We start from the raw sequence: 11739 nt of genomic DNA, 5'->3' as shown, positions 1-11739 counted from the left end.
GAATATATGATTGATCCATTTATTCCTTCATAAATAAAGTCAAGTATCTATATTGTGCCTAGAAATTATGATAAGCAAGAAAATAAACATATTAATAGCTCCTACCTTGATGGAACTTAAAGAGTCTGGTGAAAAAAGACAAATAGTTTCAGTCAGATAGTATTACTATTACAATAGGTGAAAAATAGATGCCTCAAAATAACATCAACACATGTCAAAATGTGAATAACAAAAAACTAAAACAAATCAGCAAAAACTTAATACAAAATCTTGGAAAGAATTTCTACTGGCTATAAACTCAATTAGATTGAACTGGGAAAAATAACAATTGTCTGTTTCATGCTTTGTCTCATGATCATGAAAGTGAACAAGTGAAAGTGTTAGTTGCTCAGTTGTGTCCAACTCTTTGTGATCCCACGGTCTGTCGCCCGCCAGGCTCCTCTGTCCATGGAATTCTCCAGGCAAGAATACTGGAGTGGGTTGCCATTTCCTTCTCCAGAGGATCTTCCCAACCCAGGGATCAAACCTGGGTTTCCCTCACTGCAGGCAAATTCTTTACAGTCTGAGCCACCAGTGGTCCTAAAATAAATCAAAGCCTCTTTTTACAGATGCCATACCATCTATTTCCTATCTCAGAAATCCAGTTTTTGTTCCATGAAGAATGCTGAATAACTATACCTGTTCTGTACAAATGATACTTTTTGAAGCCCAAAGTTTCCTCTTCTGTCTTTCTGCATTTCATTCAGAGTTCCAAAAAAACAGCAGGAAAGGAAACAGGATTGCTGATGAAGTACAAGATCATCAGAATTAAAGTTCTCAAGGAATTAAATCTCTCACTCCTGGCAAAACATCATGTATTTAACTCAGCATCCTATGCCAAGGAGGTGAAGAAAGCCGGAAAATATCCTGTCCACAGCTATCTTCCATTCAATAATTATAACATCCATAATTCCTTTTACAAACACTATGGTTGTTGTAAAATTGTCAATCTTGTTAGCCTTTGCAGTAAATGTGAGCTATTCATTTCACTGTCATTTTAATTGACGTTTCAGATTACTAACATATGAAGAAATTTTTATACGATTATTAAATATTTCAGCAGTTTCTTCTTTGATGTACCTGTTTGAGTTCTTTGTCCATATTTGATATTGTTTTGTTTTTTAAGATTGATGTTTAGTAGTTCTTAATACATTTCAAATAAGATTATTTGTTAGTTGTGTTTATTCTACACAGCTTCTTCCTTTCTGTACCTTCCTTTTTCACTCTCAATGGTTTCTTTTAAAGAATATAAACACAGTTCAGCTAATGTAATAAATTTTCCTTATCAATTCTTAATTTGGGGTTAAAGTTTTTGGGTTTTGTTTAAGAATCTTTTCCCATTACTTCTATATTGCTATATTATCATTTTAGTTTTATTGTTTAATCTTTTACATTAAGGTCTATAGTTCAAAAGAAGGGTGAAAATCAAAGTGTCAAGTATGACAGAAAGATAGGAAAAGCACAAAAAATGAATCCCCCCCAAAGTAGGCAATAATAAATATAAGAGCATAAATTTAATAATATAGAAAATTGACATACAATAGAGGAGATAAGTAAAGTCAAAAAATAATTATTAGAAAAGTCAATAAAGATAGAGAAGACAAAAATTACAAATATTAGGAATAAAAAAAAAGAACATCACTCTAGATCCTGAGACTTTAAAATGATTATGCAGTGATATTACAAATATGTTGTTGTTAATAAATTTGAACTGACACAAGTTGAGATAGACAATGAGCATAGTCCTTTAACTACTGGGAAACTTGAACACATAGTTGAAAACATTGCAAGGACTTATGTCTTATTGAAATACCCCCAGCACATAACATAAACCTCTAATTTTTCTAAATTCCTAATGAATGCTTCAGCATCATTGTAAAGCTGAAACTCTAGTACTATGGCCAGCTCATGCAAAGAGTTGACTCATTAGAAAAGACTCTGATGCTGAGAGGGATTGGGGGCAGGAGGAAAAGGAGATGACAGAGGATGAGATGGCTGGATGGCATCACCGACTTGATGGACAAGAGTTTGAGTGAACTCCGGGAGTTGGTGATGGACAGGGAGGTCTGATGCGCTGTGATTCATGGGGTTGCAAAGAGCTGGACACGACTGAGTGACTGAACTGAACTGAACTGAATGCATGCTTTATAAATGGATAACTTTTTAGGACAATCTGAGGTGGTTATTGGGAATGCAAATAACATTTCTGAATGAAAATATGACAATATTTTTTAACTGAAAAAAATTGTACTTGAAAAGATAATTCCTTTTAAAGGCATTTACTCAAAAGAGGTAGCCAGAGATGTACAAAATATTTATCTTTTTCAAAAATAAGATTATAAATTAAACAAACTCAATATATAACAGATAATGGATTAAATCATTAATATGTATATTAATATGGGAAAGATGCACTGACTATTCTATGGGAAAAATATTCATCATATAGAATGTACAGATGATAAAAAACATGAACAAAAATTTACAAAAGAGCAAGTATATTATGCTCTCAACCTTCACTTTTACTTAGAATTACAATGTCTATCTTTATAGGTAAAATATATGGCAGTGCATGCTATTTGCTCTCATCACAAAATGTCTCTCCTTTTAGCCTGCCCAAAGATTTCACTGTTCAGTCAGATACATGTTTTTCAGAACACGCTAGCTCTGAATCATTTTCTTCCCCCATTTTCTACAGAATTCGGAGATTTTGAAATGAGTTTGGTGCATTTTTCAGGGTTAGGAGATGAGGCGGCCAAATGTTGGCCTACTTTCCATCCTTTTGAACTTGATCTGCCCACATTCTGGATTTTTACAAGGACAAAACACATACTGAGTTATGAGAAGCTACATAGCAAAAGTAGGGAGAAGGAGGCTGTCCCCTAATCTGAGCCAGGCATGTCCAGGGGGAGACCCTGAGGCTGTGACTGAATGAGAACAATCTTGCTTAGAATAGTCTTAAATCAGAGCCAGTTACTGTACTCCACCTATGTACCTCTCCTTCACAGGTAATTTGTGCTTTAAATGTATCAATTAATCCAGACCCTGGAAGGGACATATATCGTTTGTTTAGGTTTGCTCTCATGCCTCATTACAGCTATTATCACTACATCAAAGAAGTAGGTACTGTATATGAGGGATAATTAAAGGTTTTAAACTCACTGATGCTCAGCAAGAATGAGATATTGTTGTTGTGAAAAAGATGGTAGGGGAAAAAAGTTGAACTATAAAAACTAAAAACAAAAGAAAAAAGAAAATCTAACTAGGAATACAGATTGTATTGATACCAGGGACCCTAAATCCTGAGAGACACAAAAGGTTAAAGGGTTACAAAACACTTCTATCCTGATGCTTCAATTTTAGTCTAACTGCCTGTTTATTTATCTGTCTTTCTAATGGTCTATGATCTCTTGAGTGCATGATCTACGTCATTGTCATCTGTGTAGCTCCCCACTGAGCAAAATGTCTGGCACAGAGAAAAACTGTAATAAACATTAAGCTGAGAACACACATGTATGAATAAGAACTAAAGAAAGACAAAGAAATAAAAACATTATTCAGAAGAAGTAAAAACAATTGAACTCTCTTTTATGCACATACTAGAGACTTTCAGGGTTTAAGAGTCCAAGCCCATGGGTAAGCATGACGTTCTTACAACTGGGGAAAATGAATTTAACAGCATCGTCCATTCATGTTTTAATCAGGTGTCACTAAGATCTATAGAAAGAGGGAATTTCTCATTACTGAAAATGAGTAAGAATTCTTCTTATTTCCATCACAACAGCAACTAAATTAATTTTATTTGTTGTTGTTTTTTTTTTTTTTTTTTTGGCCACACCATGTTGCTTGTAGAATCTTACTTCCCTGACCAAGATCAAACCTGGGCCTCCAGCAGTGAGTATGAAAAGTCCTAACCACTGGACAACCAGGAAATTCTCTAGATTAGAATTTCTCAAAAATTCTAATTTAATTCTAATCTAATTCTAGATTTTTTTCTCAAAAAAAAGAAGAATCAATTACTGGGTTAATAGTCAATACTGTCCAGATTTTAAGATCACCAAAGTAAATTCAAATTTTCTTTGGCATGCTCTGAAGTCCTTTGCGAATATAGAATTAAATATATGAGATAAGCTATTAAATTCACTCCCATTTTAAACCTTAATATTCTATCAATTATAGCATAAATTTCTCATTTAAAAAATAGCTGTATAATAGATTATGCATAATAGAAAACTGACAATTACAGAAAGATATCGTCCAGAACTTCCAGGTTAAAGCTGAATATTTATTTGAAGCAAGGTTTGCTTACCTTAAATACGTATGTAAAGACTTGACAGTTCTATTTTGGGTATTACAAACAAAGAGCGTATTGGTGGATAATATATTCCCCCAAAATTAATTACGTGCACCCATGAGTTCATTAGTATTTCTTATAAATCTATTACTTGGGAATAAAATTAACTTTGAATTTTTTGAATATCTTTTTAAATCTCAACATATATTTTTTATTACTAATTAAGTAACTGTTACATTCTTTTTAATTTCTTCATTTTATATACTGTTGGTCCTTCTCTGCTACAAATTTTGCCCTACAAGTTTTTAGGGATACAAAATTTCAAGACAATAACATATCTGGTGTAAGTAATGACATTTTCTCATTCTAAGTACGATTGGGAGAATATTATACACTTTCAGCATTATTCTTATCCCAGGACTTCAGGGAGATGTTGCCTGCATTCAATTTGTCACTCCTGATGTATAGCGTCAAAGAACTGTCTCATCAGAGACAGTTCATAATCCATAGATGCTTATGTATATTATGACAGAATTTTGATAAGTAAAGCATGTGTTATATTAGTTCAATGGAAGGAGAGATCACTGCAGCGGGAACAGGAACAGGTGAATTCTGGAAACTGCTAGTGGGTCTTGAAATATGACTTAGTATTTAAAGGGAGAGAATGTTCTAAAAGCACAAAAATGTAAGTAAAGGATGAATGTGCTCTGTATCCATCACAATGCATAGTAATATTTTTTTTAAGGTGTGCTAACGTAGTTTCTTAAATCCCATTGAAAACACCCAATTCTAGCTTATTTTACTGTGTGTTAAATCCACCTTCCCCCACCCATGTTTTCAGTGAATTTTAAACTTAGGACATGTTTTCCTTCAACTTGTGCCTTTCCATCTAGAATTTAAATTTTCCAGTCTATCACCTCTTACCCCCTTGAGGATTTTATTTGTCATTCTCTGTACAAGTCACAAGCACATGGACACTTTCTAGAAAAGAGTAAATGACTGTTATGGGGACAATAGCTTCTCGTGTACAGACTTGCATGAGTGTGTGAAGAAATGCAAACACTCACTCTCTCAGGAAATCATTTTGGACAGGCTATGTTTTGACTTTGCCTTTCACTCATCATCCGTCATGAATCTCTTCTTTTATTCAACAAAAAATGTATTGGGCTCCAACCACCCACAAGATTTTGCCCCAAGTATTGAAGTTAAAAGATTAATAAGAAATGACCCTTTGCCTTCAAAGACCAAATGTCCAATGAAGAAATCAGATACACAGAAAGATAATTTTTTTAAAAAAATTTGGAGTTCAATGATAGATATATTCACAGAATGTTTTGAGAGCTGTATAAGAAATTATCTATAACCCATCTTGGTGAATGGCTAGATCAAGGAAGACTTTAGCCAGGCAAACAGAGGGCCTTCTGATTTATCCTCCTAACAAAGATGGAAATATATCGCTTATTTCACTGGACATTATATCATTTGCTATCATTGTGATTCTCACTACAGCACACAACTGACTAAGTTTAGATTTTTAACAAACAACATATTTGCATTTCAACACTGCCATATACCAAGCTTATAGTTTTGTGTTTCTGATATAGTGTGGAGAGAAGTACAATGATCTAGGCTATGATGGTACAGCTGATACCAGTGGAACTACTTTCTAGCAGTGAGAAAATAGAGTGATTTACCCTAGATTGGAGTTTCTCCAAGTGTTGTCCCTGGATTTGCCACATTGTCAATACATAAGGACTTGTGGAAAATGTAAGTTTTTAAGCCCTACCTCAGACCTACTGACTCAGAAATTCTGGGAGTGGGCCCAGAAATCTGTACTTCAGTAAGTACCCTGGGTATGCCTGGTACACTTGAAGTTTGAGAACAATTCCCCTATACAAGAATCAGATCACACCATATCAAAGAGCTTGGTTTCCCAAAAGTGATCTGGAGTGGTCTCACCAGAAAGGGAGAGGAACAGATAACATCCAGTCAACAAGATATGTCAAAAAAAATCTAGGATTACCAACAGTACAGTGTAATACCTAGACTGGTATTCTTTCATGTCCAAGTTCAGCAGCAAGCTGTTCAGTTTTATTCATGAATACAATATTTGCAAAAACATAAGAAGATGGTATATAGAAACTCTGCTCTATTCCTTAATCACTTTAATTAGTGAAATAGTTAAGGAAATTTAAAGTAGATCTTTTAAAAATCATATAGCCTTTCTTTTAAATTAAAGACTTCAATTTAGATCTTTCTACAAGATGCCACTTGTACTTCACATTAGAATTTCTCTATGCCAAAGAAATATGAAAATCTATATTTTCCATTGTATCATGTTAATATTCATTTTAATGATATAATATAAAAATTCCACTTTACTAAGAACATCCATAGCATAAATACCCTATAATAAGACACTTTAATTTCAGTAGCAAAAAAAATGTGCTCTGGTATCACTCTCACATGATGGATAAGAGCATCCAAATTAGGTTTTTAGCACAACCTTTGGACTACATTAGCAAAAATAAATATTAACATAAGAAATATATGATGGAAAATCTTTAGCACTATATGAAACATTAACTCAAAATGGTATATTGATCTTTAAGCCACCTAAAATAAAATGTATTAAGAAATTCTAAATATTTCTTAAAAATACAGAAAAATGTCCTATTTCATACATATTTTAGACAGTCTAAGTATGAAGAACTTACTAAACATTGAGGCAAATCCTGATAGCTTAGGTAGGAAATTTCTGGATATGCCTAGACAGAATTCTGTGATTAGAGAATACATTTCTATAAGTAGCTTAAGATAGATAAATAAGATGCCTCTTACATTTTGATTTCCTGATGAAAAGAGAGTAAATATTGATATAAATTATTCTGATCACATCATGCTCATTTGGATGAAATAGCTGATTAATGTGATACATAAAACCTTGCAGAAAAAGCTTATCATTCTGTATAGAGGAAACAGGAAAAGAGATTCATGTTATTTGAAGAACATGGGGGAGATACTCATTACTTTTTTAAACTGGTGTTTCTCCCCGTGAGCATCAGTGCAGGGGCTAAAATTCTGAGAGGAAAACACTGATTTCCTAGCCAGAAGGCTGAAAAGGGAGGAATACTGGGAAAATACTGAGACTGAGAGAGAAAATACCCTAATTATGTCTATCAACTGGCAGACGGCCCCGTTTTCTCTCCAAGCTGAATATTCTCAGAACACACCCAAGAAGCATAGCAAACATGTTTAGAGCTGAACTATGATGCAAGGTGCTGCCCAAGTGCTACCTGAGTCTTTGGCGGTACATCCACTGGGATAGCTGCAAACAGCACGGTAAATCCTTTCAGACGAAACACATACTTTAACAACTGCCTACAGAAGATGAAACAGAACTTGCGATCTGGAGCTGACTGGGTTGACTGGCTCCTAAAGACAAATTCAAAATTCTCCAGAGGATTCTAGTGTGTCCAAAACCCTCACAACATATTATTCAGAATTCCTAGGAGGCATGCAAAGCTCTTCAGCATACAAAGAACCAGAAAAATTTGAACAATCCTCAACAATGATAATCAACAGATGCCAATCACCAAATGACACGGATTTTGGAATAAAAAGCAGCAATGTGACCATTCTCCATAAAATAAAGGTAAGCACTTTAAAGAATGGAAAAAAAAAGTGTAAATTCTCAGCATAGAAGGAAGAACTATTAAAAATAATCAAATGGTCACAGGGCTATAAAACAAAATATCTGAAAATTTTAAAATGTTGTATAGGCTTATGGAAGAATGGCGATGACAACAGAATGACTCAGTGAACTTAAAGATGGATCAACAGAGATGATCCAACCCAAAGACCCAAGAACAACCATGACAAAAAAGTATTTTAAATCAAACCTCAGGGTCCTATGGGATAATACCCGAAGGCCTAACATTCGTAATATTAGAACCCCAGAGGGAAAGAAGGGAGGGGTTGGTAAAGATAAAACACATAACAAAATAACAGCGGAAAGTCTTGCCAAATTGGGCAAATGTTATATGTTAGAACCTCAAGAAGATTAGAGAAATCTGAACATCAGAAAAAGTCATAGATGTTCATACCCACAAATACAGTAATACAACTTCTGAAAACCAAAGATATGGGAGAAAATGAGAAAAATGGGCAAAAAAAGATACGTTATATGTCAGGGAGCAATGACGGTGGACTTCTCACCAGAAATCATGAATACCAGGAGACAGTGGAATTCCTTTAATGTGCCCTCCCTTCCCCACACACACACAAAGGCAACTTTCTAAAACAGATTCTTATATCCACTGGAAACATCCTTTGGGAACAACAGTAAAAAGAAATTCTCATATGAAGAAAACTAAGAGAATTAATTAACAGCAGATCTTCCCTGAAACAGTGTTAAAAGGAAATCCTTCAGACTGAGGAGAGAATACCAGAGGAAACTTATAACTTCAAGAATGAGGGTGGAGCGCCAGAAATGGTAAATATAATGTACTTTTCTCTTAAGCTCTAAAATATATGCGGCCTTAGCTGTCTAAGATTTTTCACTTTAGTTTTGGTTTTCAGCAACTGGATTAGAATTTTGTTTTTCTTCTGTTACATTCTGTATTTACATTGGTTGGGTTGTCTCGGATTCTTCAATCCATGATTAGTATCCCTTCTTTAATTTTGGAGTATTCTCAGCTATAATCTTTTCTACTATATTCTTTGCTCAAAATCTCTCCCATTTCCTTCAGGAAGATTTTTGTTAGACTGTTTGTTATTTTCTCATAGCTTTTGCATATTTTGCTTGCTTATTTTTCCCTCTATTTTCTATTTGTGATCCTATTGGATAACTTCTGTTTACCTATTATTAACTTGGAGAAGGCAATGGCATCCCACTCCAGTACTCTTGACTGGAAAATCCCACGGATGGAGGAGCCTGGTAGGCTGCAGTCCATGTGGTCGCTAAGAATGAGACATGACTGAGGGACATCCCTTTCAATTTTCACTTTCATGCATTGGAGAAGGAAATGGCAACCCACTCCAGTGTTCTTGCCTGGAGAATCCCAGGGACAGGGGAGCCTGGTGGGCTGCCATCTATGGGGTCGCACAGAGTCAGACATGACTGAAGCAACTTAGCAGCAGCAGCAGCATTATTAACTTAACTCATCCAGTCTTCATTTTTGTCCAATTAGCTCAAATGTCTGTTAAAATAATTCCTCATTTCTGATTTATTTTTTTTTAACTTCTAGCATTTCTATTTTCCTTTAAATAGAGAAGGCAATGGCACCCCACTCCAGTACTCTTGCCTGGAAAATCCCATGGATGGAGGAGCCTGGTGGGCTGCAGTCCATGGGGTCGCTAAGAGTCGGACACAACTGAGCGACTTCACTTTCACTTTTCACTTTCACGCATTGGAGAAGGAAATGGAACCCACTCCAGTGTTCTTGCCTGGAGAATCCCAGGGACGGGGGAGCCTGGTGGGCTGCCATCTATGCGGTTTGCACAGAGTCAGACATGACTGAAGTGACTTAGCAGCAGCGGCAGCAGCTTTCATATCTCTACTAAAATACCTCATTTCTTCATTCATATTGTCAACTTTTACACCAAATCTTTTAACATATTATTCATAGTTATTTTAAAGTTGCTGTTTTCTCTTGGTCTGTTTCTAACTTCATTTTTTTATTGAAAACGAGTGATTATGTTTCCCTTGCTTTATTTAGTTGTCTCCTAGTTTTTATGAGATTGGAGACATTATAAATAAAATGAAGAGACTAAAGTAAATAATACTTAGAGTCATAATCAGACACACTTTTTTTTCTGGCTCTTAGTGTGAAATATTATCATGAAATATAGTAAGACAAGAAGCTGGAACTGGGGCTTCACTCCTAAAGTTATCTTTAAGGCACCACAGATTTCAAAGTCCTGCAGTGGTGGAACGTTAGCACCTTGTGCTTAATGAAGGGTTAGGGGTGACATGGGTTTTTTTTTCCCAAATGTCCCAGCTCCACTCTAACATTTTAGTAGTTCCCGTGCTCCACTCTAACATTTTAGTAGTTCCCGCACAAAATTAATTCTCATTGAGGGGTCTTTTCAAGTTCTTGCCTACTATTTTTAGACTGCTGTTGCTTGTTACTCAGTGCTATACTCACTATGGGGGAAAAAAAGTGGTTCTTGATTGTCCTGGTTGAGCTTCACCCTTATGCAGAGCATGTGTACCTTGAGAATGACTCTTTCTCAGTATTCCTGCCTTTCTTCCCATGGCAACCAAATTCTATCTTGTATCTGGAGACAGTCTTAAGCAGGCAAGTGTTCTATCCATATCCTGGAATTATCCAGTCTCTGATTGTTATTTGTATAGGATCCTGAGCTCCAGGTAGGTTCTTGTCCCTCACTCAAGTGAATATGCATTAACTTCTACTGTTTCTGCAGAATCAAATTTTTACCTGGGTATGGAGGGTGGAAAAGTTTTCTATTCTTCACTCTAACCCTAACCCTAACTTCCTAAAGGACATTATTAGTACTACTATGGTATTGTTATTATTGCTACTTTCCTTAGTTATCACAACACTGTTATACTCTGGTGGAGATTCATTCTGAAATACTTAAGAATGAATGTGTTATGATACCTGCAATTTATTATCAAATACTTCAGCCTGACCCAAGTGTATGTAGAAAAAACAAATGTGAAAAATTAGAGCAGCTGGTGAATCTATATAAAGGGTTTGAGATATTTATTATACAAATCTGTATAACTTATGTATGTTTAAACTTGTTTAAAAAAACTTGGTGAAAAAAAACTTAGTGAAATTTTTTTCTAATGTTTTCTTTGTAGACCCATTCCTAGAATCTGTTATAATTAATATGAATAATTTCTAAAGAATACAATAAAGTCATTTATTCTGCTTTTTAAAACTTACTAAAGTTTAATTTAGACATAGCAGAAAGTTTTATGATTTTGTCCAAAGGCAATAACCTGTAAAAGTGTAACTTAGAAATAAGATTTAAAGAGATTATGAATAAAAGTACAGGGTTTAGTACAGGATTTTAGTAATTTCTAAATGAATTAACACTTTGATCTTTTTTTAAAAATATAGGTTGCAAGTTTTTTTTTTTTAATTAAGATTTAAAACAACTGAGGTAAAACCTAGACATTTGTATACCACATACTCATTATACCAGGCTTCCCTGGTAACACAGATGGTATAGAATCTTCCTTCAATGCAGGAGATCCAGGTTCAATCTTTGGGTCAGGAAGATCCCCTGGAGAAGGGAATGACTATCCACTCCAGTATTCTTGCTGGAGAATTCCATGGCCAGAGGAGGTTGGCAGACTACAATACATGCAGTTGTAAAGAATCAGACATGAGTGTGTGATTAACACTTTAACTTTCTTTTCTGCATATATA

At 34.9% G+C, this 11739-nt stretch overlaps 1 long non-coding RNA gene across 2 annotated transcripts in view; it reads left to right on the top strand.

Moving 5' to 3' along the window:
- LOC106503340 overlaps nt 7923-11739 on the top strand; it is a 202044-nt gene continuing 198227 nt past the window's right edge. For both annotated transcript variants that reach the window (XR_001919834.1, XR_001296996.2), the window contains exons 1-2: nt 7923-7988; nt 8745-8828. This is a non-coding gene — a long non-coding RNA (uncharacterized LOC106503340). The remainder of the gene's footprint in view (nt 7989-8744; nt 8829-11739) is intronic.

This window comes from Capra hircus, chromosome 21 (assembly GCF_001704415.2).
Source record: "Capra hircus breed San Clemente chromosome 21, ASM170441v1, whole genome shotgun sequence".
Lineage (NCBI taxonomy): Eukaryota > Metazoa > Chordata > Mammalia > Artiodactyla > Bovidae > Capra > Capra hircus.
This window is presented reverse-complemented; position numbering and strand designations above follow the sequence as displayed.